This window comes from Panthera uncia (genome assembly GCF_023721935.1).
Source record: "Panthera uncia isolate 11264 chromosome A1 unlocalized genomic scaffold, Puncia_PCG_1.0 HiC_scaffold_17, whole genome shotgun sequence".
NCBI classification, from domain to species: Eukaryota; Metazoa; Chordata; class Mammalia; order Carnivora; family Felidae; genus Panthera; species Panthera uncia.
The window spans coordinates 79,132,986-79,147,851 of NW_026057577.1; the positions used below are offsets into that span (position 1 = coordinate 79,132,986).

Genomic DNA, 14,866 nt, shown 5'->3' on the forward strand with positions numbered 1-14,866 from the left:
ATATAGCCTATTTCTAATTACCTGGGGAGAGAAACTTCAGTTTGTGAATTATGTTTTCATAGATCTTCTTCCTCTCTATTATTCTTGTCTGTTCCTCTGTGTGTGTGTGTGTGTGTGTGTGTGTGTGTGTGTGTGTGGTGGGGGTGGTTATCACCTATTTGAACCTTTCTATTGCTCATTTGCAACAAAAAAAAAGAGAATGCATGAGCAAGATTTTAGCCCACAGTGCTCTCGTAAGAGGTAGATGGAAAGCAATCGCTTCTATTGAAATCATGCCCGTTTCACTCAATTTCCCTGATATACATACTTATATAAATAAGCTAGAGAGCTTCTTAAATATTCCAGTGATTTTCACTGCCGTGGAAGAGTTTGGTCCTGTTACAGTGCAGCCGCCTAATTTCTGTATGACCTTGGAAACATTGTTTAACCTTTTTTAGGACTTCGTCTTCATGCTGCACAATGAAGTACTTGGATTAAGTGATCTCTAAGGACTTTTTTTCCTCGAAAATGAGAAAAGTGATATTATTACAAGTGATTGTCAACATATGCATCTCTAGGATCAATTTCTTCAGCTGAGTGAAGTCAAATTCTGGTAACTACTTTTCTGTGGGGAAAAAAGTCAACCACAAAGATTGTGTATAATTTGCTATGTTTCCTCAGTTTTAGGCTTTAGGTAGGGTGTCTCTTCATGCAATGCAATCTATGCTTAAAATACCTCATGGACAGGATGACTCATCTAGTTTTAAAATTAAATCATACTGGCCAAAACATGGTATTTGAATCGGATCCTCTGAATTTTAGGTTGAAATTGGAAGCTTAGTGCTTGGTATTGCTTTTGAGTGGTTTACTAGCCTGAATATAAGACCTTTATGCTCTGCCTGTGTGAGAGAAGTATTTTATAGTGTAGAGTACTATGTGGTTTATCTCTCAATTAAGGAAATATTTTTTCTATCAATCTCAGAATAAGTTTAATTCCACAAACATTTATTGTGTGCCAGGGATGATTGTGGAAGATAATGGTACAAAATAAAATAATTGCTGTATTATGCGATAGTAAGCTGCAACTGTCTACTTACTGACTATTCTTTTCCAAATTTCAACTCCTTTTTTTCACTCTACCTGTACATTAACTTCAAAGAAACTGTTCGATCCTTGATTTTTCGATGTTCTGGTTCTCTATCTTAGCTTCGTTTTCTTCTGCATTTAATCTTGAAACTGTGAACCACGTTTTCATCTCCCTCTCTCCAATAACCTCAACAGCTTTGTTTCCGTGTCTTTCTCAATACCTGTACTTTGAAGCCTAGTCGTCAACCTGGATTATCTCTGACTACGTTCAGGCAAACGGCCACTGCTAAAGGGAATCATATAACTATGGAAGGAAGGGAGAGAACAGATTTATAGTTTCTAGCTTCAGGCAGGTACTTAAATCTTCCTCGAAATCCTTTAAGCTTTTCATCAGTCTCTCTTGTATGCATTATTATTCTAGACTCCCATAGCTCTTCTCAGATTCCCTACTCCTATCCTTTGACTCACAGAAGTTGACTGTGCGTTAGAATTCATAGAGAAAACAGACTAAACTAGGAGGATTTTTCTCATTTCTCAACCTAACTGTATCCACTCTGCCTTTTCCTTCTCTTCTCACAGGAAGCGGTCATTCTTTCTGTTAAAAAAAAATCCCTCGTACTTTGCTATGGATCCCATCATTCCCATTTCCTTAGGGACTTCAGTCCATCAAATATCATGGCTGAATCTCATAACTGGAAGACTTCTATGCCACTCCTTTCAACAAATTTCCATCTCTCCAACCTAAAACTGTTAATAAACCCAGAACTCACTTCAATTTTATATATTTTACTAGGCATCACACCATTCAATTCTGTCCATTAACAGTCAAGTTTATTCAAAGACTATCTCTCACCTCCTGTTCATGCCATGTACATGTAACTCACTGTGTTTAGAATCCCATCCTTGGAAATTACTGAAACTGCTTTTGCCAATATTGCCCCAAACCTCTAATTGTAAGATTGAGTAATTTATGGTTCTGTTTTTTAAGTTTATGTATTTATGTATTTAGAGAGCAGGGGAGTGGCAGAAAGAGAAGGAGAAAGGGAGGAATCCCAAGCAGGCTCCACACTGTCAGTGCAGAACCCAATGCAAGGCTCGAACTGTTGAACCTTGAGATCATGACCTGAGCTGAAATCGAATCAAATTCTTAACTGACTGGGCAACCAAGGTACCCCTATGGTTCGTATATAATTAATTTCTGAGTAGTATTTGATAGTATAGTTGACTATTTCATTTTCTTCACATTAAATTGCATTTCTCTCTTGGCCTCTTTTTTTTTTTTTTTTTTTTTTTAGTTTTTGAATTCTGTTTCTTATCTTACTTTTTGGACCTGTATCCTCACTGTACTCTCTATTTCTTTGTTTTCCATGGCTTCATCTGAAGCCCACTGCCTTCTCAAAAAATATACTGGGTGACAAAGGTGCAGATTTTACCACCTTTTTCATCACCTCATTATTACCATCAACTGGTTCTGTGGTCTCTTCTGCATCAGGAAGGCAAAGCTTGGAATCATGTTCCTGAGAAGACCCAGGGCTATAACAAGGAGATACGAATTGATGACTCACAATACCTGACTCAAACACAAACTTGCTCTTATGCATCATAGCATATCTCCAACTGTTCTAAGATTGCTCCCGTTAACTGCCCAGTGGCACCTCAAATTCAACTGTGTAGGACTGAACTTATAATTTCTCTGTCCTAAATCAATTGTTTCATTTTATCCCCTTTAATAAATGGCACTTCAGTTTCACTTGATTTCATAAGCTAAAAATTGGTTGGGAGTGATTTTATATTATTCCAGCTTTCCTCATTCCTACTGTTTCACTAAACCTCATCAATTTCTAACTGCCTCTTCAATGAACTTTGTCCGCTCTATATTCAGACTCTATCTTAGCCATCGTAGCTTTGTTTAGCTAAGTATCAACTGTATTATTTCAATAGTCTTATAACTAATGTTTCTGTCTCTCATATAGCTTCTTTTAATTCTTAAATATCTGATTGTTCACACTCTTGTGTGAAATCTTCAAATGTTCTTTATTACTCTTAAGATATAATTTAAACAGTCTTGGGTATTAAGAAAAACCCATGTCTTATTCTATCTTTCCTATGTCACTCTTTACATGCAGCCCCTTTTTGGACCATTCCTTAATGCATGATCTTTGAATTTTCTGTGGCTTTGCACTATAGTCACTTAATGCTTCCTTTCTTTGCTTCAGGAATCACTAGAAATATAATCTCTCAAAAGCATTTTGATAGGCCTTAGCAGTCCACTCCCAACCATACCTATTGAATTCTTTTGTGCTGCCCTTCTCACACCTTGTTCTTACCTGCTAGCATATCACTAATTATATAGTAGTTTTGATAGTTGGATAACTTTCTATTTAGTTTATGAGAATGTAAGATCTTTGAGGACAGGGGCTATATCTTTTCCTGACTGCCTAACATCTGGCATAGTGCCTATAAGATATAGCTAATACAAAATAAATGATTAATACATGAATTAATTCTAGTGGCTTCCAAATCCAATGAGTTCATAAAAGTACTTTACAAATTTGTAAGGTGAGTGGGATTTTAAAGGTGAGTGGGACTGGCCAGTCATGGACCTGGGGCTCTGATTCTTATCTGCTCTGTGCCATAAACTTATAAATGACACAAACTTTCTCTAATTTCATGTTAGATAGTATGTACTCATATCAGAATGATGTGAACAAGTTTGTTGACTATTAATGAGTTCAATGGGAAAAAAAAAAGGTAACTTCCCATGTCCAGACAATATAATTTCTTGTCTGGACACGTAGTCAAGTTTCCCACAGAAGGAGCTAGGGAGATATTTATTCTTAGTTTTTTCAGCCTGGAATGGCTTATTCAAGTTAACTCCTGAATCTGCTTTCTGCCAATGGTCACTAGTCATAAAAACTGTTCCACAAAACTCCTTCAGTTTGCAATATTGACTTTCCTGTCCACTAACTTTATTCTGTCTTTTGATTGATCTTATTTGCCCTTTGGATTCAGTACAGTTTTCTTGCTACAAACTTGAACAATAAATATTGTGGTTCTAAATCCCAGTTACATAGCCTCGGGCTTCTTTCTGAGTAAACCTTCATTGTTTAATCTAGGCCAATGTTTCCCACTATGGCTGTATACTATAAATATCTGGAGAGCTTAAAAAACATAGATTAGCAGTTTCTAGTCGGACCAATTAGAGAAATCTCTGTATATTGGGTTCAAACATAGGCATTTTTAAAAAAGCCAGACAGGAGTATTATGGACAGAGACCCAATGGCTTAACACAGTGACACTTTTGTGTTCTAAAAGCGGGACAAAAGACATCTTCTGTTCTTTGGACTAAGAGTTGAGAAGAGTCTGTAACTCTGGAGGTATAGTTTTCTATAAAGGCAATGTTTTACTAAAGGAATTCACAGATAAAGTAGGAAAAATAGGCTTTAGAATGGTACCATAAATATTTCACAGAAATTACAAGATCATTGATCCAATTTAACTGTGTTTCAAAACCAACCAAACTTTTGATGTGGAAACAAATTTTTGTAATCATATATGGACTTTCAGTTCTTCTCCTGATTACAATGATAGGGGATACGTCTAAAATTTTTAGTTTCCAGAGGTACAATTAAGTTTTCTTTCCATTCAAGTTTTAAGTTTCCCCTCATTGAAATTCAATCTAGTAGTAGTAGTAGGAGGAGGAGTACCATACTGTTAAAAAGCTATTAGGAACATATACTCATTGGTTTCCATTAATGTCATTAGTACAATAAAATTTCGTTTCCAGCATTTTTGTTTCTGGGGAGCTCTAAAAGCTGAAAAGCTTAATCTCTGAAAACATTGTTTTTATTTGCAGGACAAAAATGAAATAGGTTTACTTTGAAATTAGAAATTGCTAATCCTATTTCCTAGAGTTGTTAACAGTGAGTCACTGTTTACAATTGGATTATCCACCAAAGCAAGAGCTGCATACCATGTGTGATAGAAATTGAAAAAGCCTCTATGACTAGTGGCCATTGATTTTCTGTTACTGCACAATGGTAAATGTGTCATCTCTTTAACACTATATTCTATAGCTCTATTAAAGTGCACTTCCACGATTAGAAGCACATGGAAGTAAGTCATTGGTGAGGAGAAAATATAAAATACAATTGCAAATTAATGAGATGGACTTCACTTTTGGCCACCCCAAAATAATAATTTTTTTTCAAGAATGCATTTTATAAATATGTGCAGGTGTTATCAAAGTCATCATGTCATTCTGGGAGATAACTGTTCTTTTCACGTTTCCATTACTGGGATACCATATGAAACATGAGCTGATCTCCTGGTCCTCATGTTAGGATGGACATGTTATCTTCAATCTTCTGATGTAACCGTATATTACTCAGTGTACTGCAGAGAAACAGAATGTGTGTGTGGGTATGCATGTAATGACATCAGTACAATAAAAAATTTTCCCAACATTTAGTTTGTATATCTTCATCTGTATCTATATCTATATGTCTCTATCACTATCTAGCTATCAAATGATTTATTATAAGGAAGCGAGGAATGGGCCCACATGATTATGGAGGCCGGCAAGTCCTAAGAGACTGGCAAGTCCTAGGGTGATTCAGCAAGCTAGAAACCTGGGATAGCTGGTGGTGTAGTTCTAGTCCAAAGGCCAGCAGAGTCAAGACCTAGGAAGAGTTGATGTTTTAGTTCAAGTCTGAAGGCAGGAAAAAAAACTACCTTCATAATTTTTCCTTATCTGGGTATCATTTGTAATTGGATTCTCTCTCTCTCTCACTGTCTCTACACACACACACACACACACACACACACACACGCACATGCACACATTTCAAATCCACTTTTTATACACTGAGTTTTGTTTTACTTAACTTTTGACAATAATAAAATGCTCACGTAGTATATATATGTATTTTTGGGGTGGGATGGGACCCACTGCAACCTTTAATTCCAAGCACAGTCCCCCTTCCCAGCATTATCATACACATGGTGAAACAGGATGTCAGGGTCTGGGCAGGAACAAAACCCAGACCCAGATATACCTATATCTATGGAAAACAACAACAACAACAACAACAACAACAACAACAACAATAGTAAAACCTTGGACTGCAAGTAATTTGCTCTGCCAGTGTTCCGCAAGACTAGCAAACATTTCTAATAAATTTTAAATTGATAAATGAGTGATGTCTTGCAATGTGAGGAGCATGTAATGCCGAATGTCACATGATCACATTTGAGCCAATGGTTGTTGAAATTCACTTTGATATATGAGTGCTTTGGATTACAAGCATGTTTCCAGAATGAATTATGCTTGCAAACCAAGGTTTTACTGTGTGTGTGTGTGTGTGTGTGTGTGTGTGTGTAGAATATGTATGTATATATATGTAGAATAATGTAAAATTATATACACATATATATTTGTGGAGAAGAAAAAATGATAGTGTGATTTAGGTAGGGCAGAGAGTTAGGTGAGGAGAGCAGGGGTCAGTGCTCCTCCAAATTGTATTCTTTAGAGAGTATGCTGGAGGATGCATGGGTATGAGTGGGACGTGGTAGCCAAGATACTGAGACATGTGCTTGTAGCTGTTCTCTTGATCCTGTCCAAAGGACTCTGAAATCCTGGGTTCTTTCCAGGACCTGGGCTGGTGTTAGAATGTAGAGTTCTAGTTGACTGTGCCTAGAGGCACAGGCCCTAGAAGCTGGGGTTTTGTATAAGTGACATCTCCAAGATAAGTCAAGGCTTCTGAGAAAGTTATAGCACTGGACCAAGGGGCTTTGATGCTTGGGGGTGGCAGGTAAAAGACAGGGTGAACTAGAGGGCAGGACAGCCTCCCTGCTAGAGCTCTCCCAGAGCTGGAGCCTGCTCCAGCTAGAGTCAGAGAAGCAGGAGGCCCAGGCACAGGGCAAGCTGTAAAAGGTGAGGTGAGAAGTACTCGGGCACTTGTCTGCCTGGCTGCTTCCCACACTCACCCTCCTCCTACCAGGGCTGAGGGTTCTATCCACCCATTACTCAACACACCTGAGAGGTCTAACCACGAAGCACCATGTTTATTTTTTCTCAGTCTCTTCTGGGAATCTTCTTATGGGGTGCAGGCAGAGAGAGGGCACAAACATCAACTTTGTGTCTGCTGGAGTCCAGACTGGGTTTACCTTGTGCAGTGAATACCAGGGATGAGAAAGAATACCCCTACTTGTTGTTATGGGGATGAAAGTCAATGTCTCACAACTCTAGGGGCTGCAGAGGTCTTGGCTGCCCCTTCACTTGGGCAGTGGAGCCAAATCCTCCTTTGCCCCAACCTCCCTGATCCCCTAAGAGATGATCATTCCCCTGCTCACCATGGGATGAGGATGCCTTGGGGTCAGTGACCCCAACTCCAGAGACTTGAAGCAGCACTAGTGAGTGTCAGCCATGGTGAGTCATGATGGGGCAATCAAAAGAGAGAGGACTTTTTGATAAGTCCTCTCTTGACAGACACCTCTCAAACTTCATCTGATCCACACCTACAGGGTGAAACTTGATTCACCTCTTATTAATTGCTATCAGCATTTCATAGTGACAGATTTGTGGGCTTGGCCTTCCAGTCTCACTCTCCATGGGCTGAAGTTTGTGGGCTGTAGTTGGCTCACGGTGGCCTTGCCATGTTAGGGAGAAAACACTTAGAAGTCCCAGGGTGCAGTGAGGATTCAAATGGTGTCTGGTTGAGTAGGGACTGGGTTTTCCTCATGTAGGCAATGACTTTTTCATCTCTTCCTTCAAGATTATCTTCTCAAGTTAGAAAGTCACCTTACTGGGGCACTGGGTGGCTCAGTCGGTTAAGCATGAGACTTCATCTCAGGTCATGATCTCATGATTCTTGGGTTCGAGCCCTGTGTTGGGGTCTGTGCTGACAGCTCAGAGCCTGGAGCCTGCTTCGAATTCTGTGTCTCCCTTTCTCTCTGCCCTTCGCCCACTCACAATCTGTCTCTCTCTTTCTTAAATATAAACATTGATTTTTTTTTTTAAAGTCACTTTATTGAGTTCCTGTCTCTGTTCATCCCTGGGAGCCTTCATCTCTTCTCTGGAGTTATCATCTTCCTCTGCCTCTTTCTGTGATGCCTCTGTTTCTTTAATTCTTCACAGTGACCAGCAACAGAGGGCATGACTAATAATCAGTTCAGTCTTGGTGGGCATTGGAGTTGGGGGCAGGGCTGCAAGGAGCTTGGATGACATGATGATGAGGTCCTCAATGAAAGGCTTGCTCTGAGGGCTGCCTTCGTGGATTTTCTCTGCTTGTGGGTGGGTGGCTGCTTGTACGTGTTGGAATCTGAGTAGGATGATGATGGAAATGGGCCAAGCCTGTCTGGGGTAGGGAGATCACAGTGATTCTTGTGGCTGAAGCCTGGGAGATGATTCTAGGGGTCTGGCTCTCCACCCACACCTCTGGGGATGGTGGAGAGATGTGGATATGGGTGACAGTGAGCTCTTGGCTTCTGAGCAGTTCCATGTGTTCCAGGAGGTAATAGGGACAGTGGGGCTTGTAGATTATGATGAGGACAGGCTATTCCAGGTCCAGGGTGGTTGTGTCCTTGGGGTTGGCAGTCAAGTCTTTATAGCGCAGCACCTTACTGTCCATAGTGTTTGTGTTCTAGCTCTATTATTCCAACTGATGTTAGAATAAATGCATAACTAATAAAATATTTTTAAAAGTCCATTCGTGTATTATGTAAAATAAGCCAGGTTACCACCAGCAGTTTGCGATTAATAGTTTGTGAAAATTATTGTTAAAGAACTATAATACCAACCATAATTTGAAAAGATTAAAGAAATTATTTTTTTTTAAATAAATGTTTTATTTTGTAAATGCCTAAATGTAGGCTACATGTGGGATTTTGTAAACTAGATGCTACATAGTAAGAACAATGGGCAGTAAATTTGATTGAGAGTATTAACATTGCTATATAGATAATTTAGGTCTAAATATATGAACATTGATGTATGTATAGATAAATTTAATGTCATATATAATATATGACATAATGTATTATGTGAGCTGGCAAACATTTATTGAAATTAAAAGATGTAACAGATGATATGTAAACATGAATTGGAGACATGCAACCAGTTTTCCCTACAACTCAGTTAATAGCCCTGAACAACCCTTAGTGCTTATACTCCAGGAGGTAAAATCTGTGCATCAACATCAAAATTTGACTGCTTTTATGAATCAATGATTTCATATTTTTTGAAGACTCTCCATTTTTCGCCTTGATCTCTTGAGATACAGTTGTTTATTTAGTTGTGGCATGGTGGGAGCAGGACGAAACAGTAGATTGGGAAATCAAGACAACTGCGGCAGAGCCAATACAAGCAGATTTAGGTATACTAATTAGTGGTTTTCAAGAATGTTACACATAGATGTATTTTCCTAGGAAAGCTTCAGCTAAAAACCAAACCAGACATAGATAGCTGAGTTGGCAAAGAGAGACTTTGCAGACTGCCGACTCAGTGTTACATTACTTCACAGTTGTTCACTATGAACTTAAGGGCAAACAGGACTCCTTCAGTTTCTGCTTATGAAGACAAAGGGAAAACCGTCTGTTTTAAGTAGGATGTGGCTTATAGAAGCATCTTATTAAAATGACATTCTCCCTGTGGGCATATGTATTAAGAACCAGTTCACCCAGCCTAAAATCAATTACTTCTGCCTATGGCAAAGAAAGTCTGAGTTAAACATAATTCTCAGAGGTAGTTAGCATTCCATTGAAGGTTATTGCTTCCATCCAAGAGAGGAGTTACCCAATTTAATCAATTCTCTGAGTGTTAAACCTCATATAGTAAACAACTTAAATTATAAACAGTGCATTATTAAGTATAACAATTAAGACACGCTGTGCTTTAACTAGATAATTCACAGAGTAATCAATGGTTAGTCAGAGAGTTCTGGTGGTTTAATACTTATTTGAACTTTTATTCAGAAGTGAACAGAAAACACCTTTGCATATTAACTTGTTTCCATGACTTAGACTTGCCCTCCTCTTAGATGTTTTGCACTTTGCAGTCAGTGTTTTCTTCCCAAAGGAAAAGATTAGGCTGCTCTTCTGCTTAAAATATTCACATTGTTCTTCTGAGCTCTTTTGGTAGAATTCAAACACATTTACATGGCTTAGTGGGTGCTTCATGATCGCCCTATTGCTTCTCTAGCCTCATTTCTCTCTGTACCTCTCTCAATCTCCTCTCCCTTTCTTCGACTTGAATTCTACACTCTGGTCATTCTGGATATCTTTTTATGTCTTCAAACATGATGTAATCTCTCACTTCTGGACATTAACGTAGGCTGTTGCATCTTCAGAGACTTTCTTCCGCTTTTTGCCTGACTTATTTCATCATTTAGGTTTCAACATAGATACCAATTCCACTGGACATCTTTCCCTGATTGGCCAAGAATGGATTGGTATTCTTTCTGCATAGTCCCATAATACTCTGTTTTACACCAATCATAGGTCTCTCCATGTTGACCTTGCTGTTTTATTTAATCATATGCCTATTTTTTTTCACACTATTTTATTCCTGCTAGGTATTAAGCAGGCAGTAGTTGCTCAAAAAACTATTTATTGAATGATTGCATGATATACTCTTAGTTAATGTAAAGGTGTTTCCTAGTCTCTTAGTTAATACGGAAATGATTCTCAGCACACCCCAGAAATTTGATCCACTTCCATTAGAAGCAATGGCTTACTTTGTAGTGGTTTTAATGGCAAATGGGAGGCATAGGAAGTTCTTCATTATACGAGGTGCATGTGTATGGGGTGTATTTAGTTTGGAAAGTTCCCAGGTAACTCTGATATGTTCCTTTGCAGCAATTTAGCTTCTGAACTAGATTCAGTCTTTTAAGCACAGACATTTGAGCTTTTCCTAAGTCAGCTACATTTTATTTATTTTTATTTTATTTATTTTTGAGAGAGAGAGAAAGAGAGAGAGACAGAGATACAGGACAGAGGATACCAAGCAGGGGCTCTGACAGCAGCAAGCTGGATGTGGGGCTTGAACTCATGAACTGTGAAATCGTGATCTAAGCTGAAGTTGGATGCTCAACTAACTGAGTCACCCAGACACCCCTATCTATATCAACTACATTTTAAATACAACTTGAAAGTCTTTATACATAAACTTTTGGGAGGGGAGGGGAAAAAGAAGACCTTATCATTTGGATGTTACAAAAAAAGAAAATGGCTAACCAATTAATGTGCCTCCATTTTCCCGGAGTCTGGTTTTAATAGTTTCATTCCTCATTTGGGAATTCTTTTACTTTCCATTAACGTGAGATCTGAGGGTACTATTGTTAATGGCTCCTTCAAGAACATGACTTAGCTGTACTAGACCCCTCTTCTTAAGGGCTAAATGGAGGTGCTTGTTAGGTTCTAGTGTTTACCCAGACAGCATGAATTTTAAACTACAGCCAGAAATCTTACTGATAAGCAGCTACAGTGTCTTTTTTCTAGTTAGAGTTCATTAAAATATTTGGGCCATGTATTCATACTAGAAAATGAAATAACTTATGGATATTAGAAAGGAAGATGTTTAGAAATAAAAAAAAAGACCACATAATGGCTTTTGGAATCATCAGCCTTTAAAAAAAATTTTTTTCTAACGTTTATTCATTTTTGATAGACGGAGACAGAGTGTGAGTGGGGGAGGGACAGAGAGAGAGGGAGACAGCATCCAAAGCAGGCTCCAGGCTCTGAGCTGTTGGCACAGAGCCCGATGCAGGGCTTGAACCCACAAACTGTGACATCATGACCTGAGCCATCCAGCCTCCCCTAGAATCATCAGCTTTTATGGATAGATTAGTAGGTGGCTTCAGAAACTTCAAAATTCTCTTATATCAGTAAGGAATTGGTAGCTACTGCTTTAATCCTAGACAGGATTTACTGAAGTATTGGGAATGTATAAGGGGAAAATGGTCTTAATGAGCTATTTTTAAAGTTTTTACACCCTATATCTTAGAGAAAGAATGCTTTTATAGAGAACTTACTATTTGTGAAAAATCATTGAGGTAGATGATGGATTAGTTGATCAATGGTATGGAGATAGGAGGCTCACCTCTCAGGAAAGCAAATTTGACTCCTGTATCACACAGCATAAATTCGTTGATGACTTATGTGTAAGAAGTGTTTTACAGAGCTAGAGCAAAATATAGATAAATTGTATAAGTATTGACATTAGTAAGTCATTTAAAAACATAACACCAAAAGCCAAAGTCATCATAAATCTCTCTAGTAAAATTTATCACAAAAAGTTAAAAAAAATATTTAGTTTTCTCTCATATGTCACATATATATATTTGAGGAAATATTTGAAAAATATATAATTAATAAATATTATAAATATATACTTAGCAAAGTTCTTAATTTATAATGAAATGTCACAAAGAGGACATAAAAATGAAAAAATGAAAATTTTTATGTTAAAGGGCTAAATAAACACTTCATACATGCAGAAGAATAACCAGTAACAGCAAAACTGAAAATATTGAAAATCACTAGCAACATAAGAAGATACCTTATAAAAATGATATTTAATTTGCATCCTTTTGGACAAAGAACAAAAATCTTGGTAATACTGTACTTTATCAGTGGTATAGGCAGAAATATACTCTAATACAAGCTTGTGGCTTGTATTTAAGAATATAGATATTCTTAAAAATATTCAATTCTATTGGCATTGAAAGTTTGCGTCCAGCATTTATTATTGTAAAAATACAAGTGAATTGGGGTGCCTGGGCGGCTCAGTCAATTGAGTGTCCAACTTCAGCTCAGGTCATGATCTCGCAGTTGACAAGTTCAAGCCCCACATCAGACTCTGTGTTGGTAGCTCAGAGCCTGGAACCTGCTTCAGATTCTGTCTCCCTCTCTGTCTCTGCCCTTCCCCCACTCGCACTTTGTCTCTCTCTCTCAAAAATAAATAAACATTAAAAATTTATAAAAATATAAGTGAATTAATGCTAAAGATGCATGTACAGAGATGTTATTGTAAATACAAAATGTTATGTTACATGGGAGCACATTAGTCTATTTTATTCTGTTTTTTGTTCTTTTAGGTGTTTATTTTTGAGAGAGAGAGAGAGAGAGAGACAGAGAGAAAGAGAGAGAGACAGAGAAGAAGTGGGGAAGGGGCAGAGAAAGAGGGAGACACAGAATCTGAAGCAGGCTCCAGGCTTCGAGCTGTCAGCACAGAGCCCAACGTGGGGCTTGAACTCAAGAGCTGTGAGATCATGACCTGAGCCCAAGTCAGACGCTTAACTGACTAAGCTACCCAGGCGCCCCTATTTTATTCCGTTTTATGAAAATTATCTAGAATAGTGTCTGGTACATGGTAGGTACTCAATAAATATTTATTTTTGTTATACTTGTTTGTAATGATTATAAAAAACAATGTAAATGTATAAAAATATAGAAATGGTTATATAAATTAGGATACATTCAATAAATACACTTTTATGCAGTTATTTAAAAGAAAGACATGAAAAGAAATTTGTTCTGCAAAGACTTTCATTATGCATTAAATATATATACATATATAATTTAAAAAGCAGGTAACTTAACATGATGCTTAGTATGGTCTCATGTTTGCAAATATTTGAAAACAGTGTACACTAAAAGGTTAACCGTGGTGAGATATCATGTAATATTATTTATTTTTTCTAATGTCACATTGTTATGTATTACTTGCCAAATAAAATAATAAAATGAATTAGTCAAAAGTTCATGTTAATAATTCTCCACAGCTTATGGAAACACATTTCATACTCATTAATATGGCTGAAGGTTTCTGTGATCTTACTCCCATTGTCCTTTGCATTTTAATCAACTACTTTCTCTTTATGTACCCTTTGTTCCAGGCAATCTGAGCCCCTAACCCATCCACAAAGGTGACTTCATTCTATTATGTCCATTTTAATGTGGCTTAAAATATTCTCTTTTTTCTGAAAAGCCATTAACTTTTATTTCTGTTGAAATTCTTTTATTTCTCCAAGATGTATCTTAATAAAATCTTTTATTTTAAAAAAATATATATATATACATACATATGTATACTTTTTTTTATTTTTGAGAAACATAGAGAGAGAGACAGAGACAGAGTGTAAGTGAGGGAGGGGAAGAGATAGAGGGAGACAGAATTCGAAGCAGGCTCCAGGCTCTGAGCTGTCAGCACAGAGCCCCACGGGGGGCTCGCACCCACGAATGGTGAAATTATGACCTGAGCCAAAGTTGGACACTTAACCGACTGAGCCACCCAGGCATCCAACAAAACAGAAATTTTAATTTAAATATTTTTTCACTCCTCCAATCATTTTGTATCTCTCTTATGCCATTTAGCACTTTATATATTATATTTGTGTTTTCAAAGCATGTAATTTTCATTCATAAAATACATTTTTAGATGATATGGACTAATGTCTTTTTTATAATTTTATACTGTATAATGCCTAGCAAAACATCTTGAATAGATGATTTTTTTGAATTACTGAGAAGATGTCAGAAAAAGCTGAAATACAGTCATATGCTTATAGAAGGAAAAAGTGGAAAAGATCATGTTTACAAGGTAGCTTAACATTCTAAAGGGAAATTTCAAAATATTTGGCAAGTTTTTATTTCACCAGCCACATAACAGTTTATGTATATATTCTCAAATGTAACAAATTCAAGTACTGAGCATTGGAATGAGTGATATTTTTAAACCAATGCTTTATTCATTCTTGGTCATTGTTTTGTTTCATTTTGCAGCAATTAATATATGTCAGTG

The 14,866-nt window shown here is 37.3% G+C and overlaps 1 pseudogene; it reads right to left on the bottom strand.

Moving 5' to 3' along the window:
• Positions 1-7,486: 7,486 nt before the first annotated feature.
• On the bottom strand, positions 7,487-8,696 carry LOC125935253 (dematin-like; annotated as a pseudogene).
• Between the last annotated feature and the right edge of the window lie 6,170 nt (positions 8,697-14,866).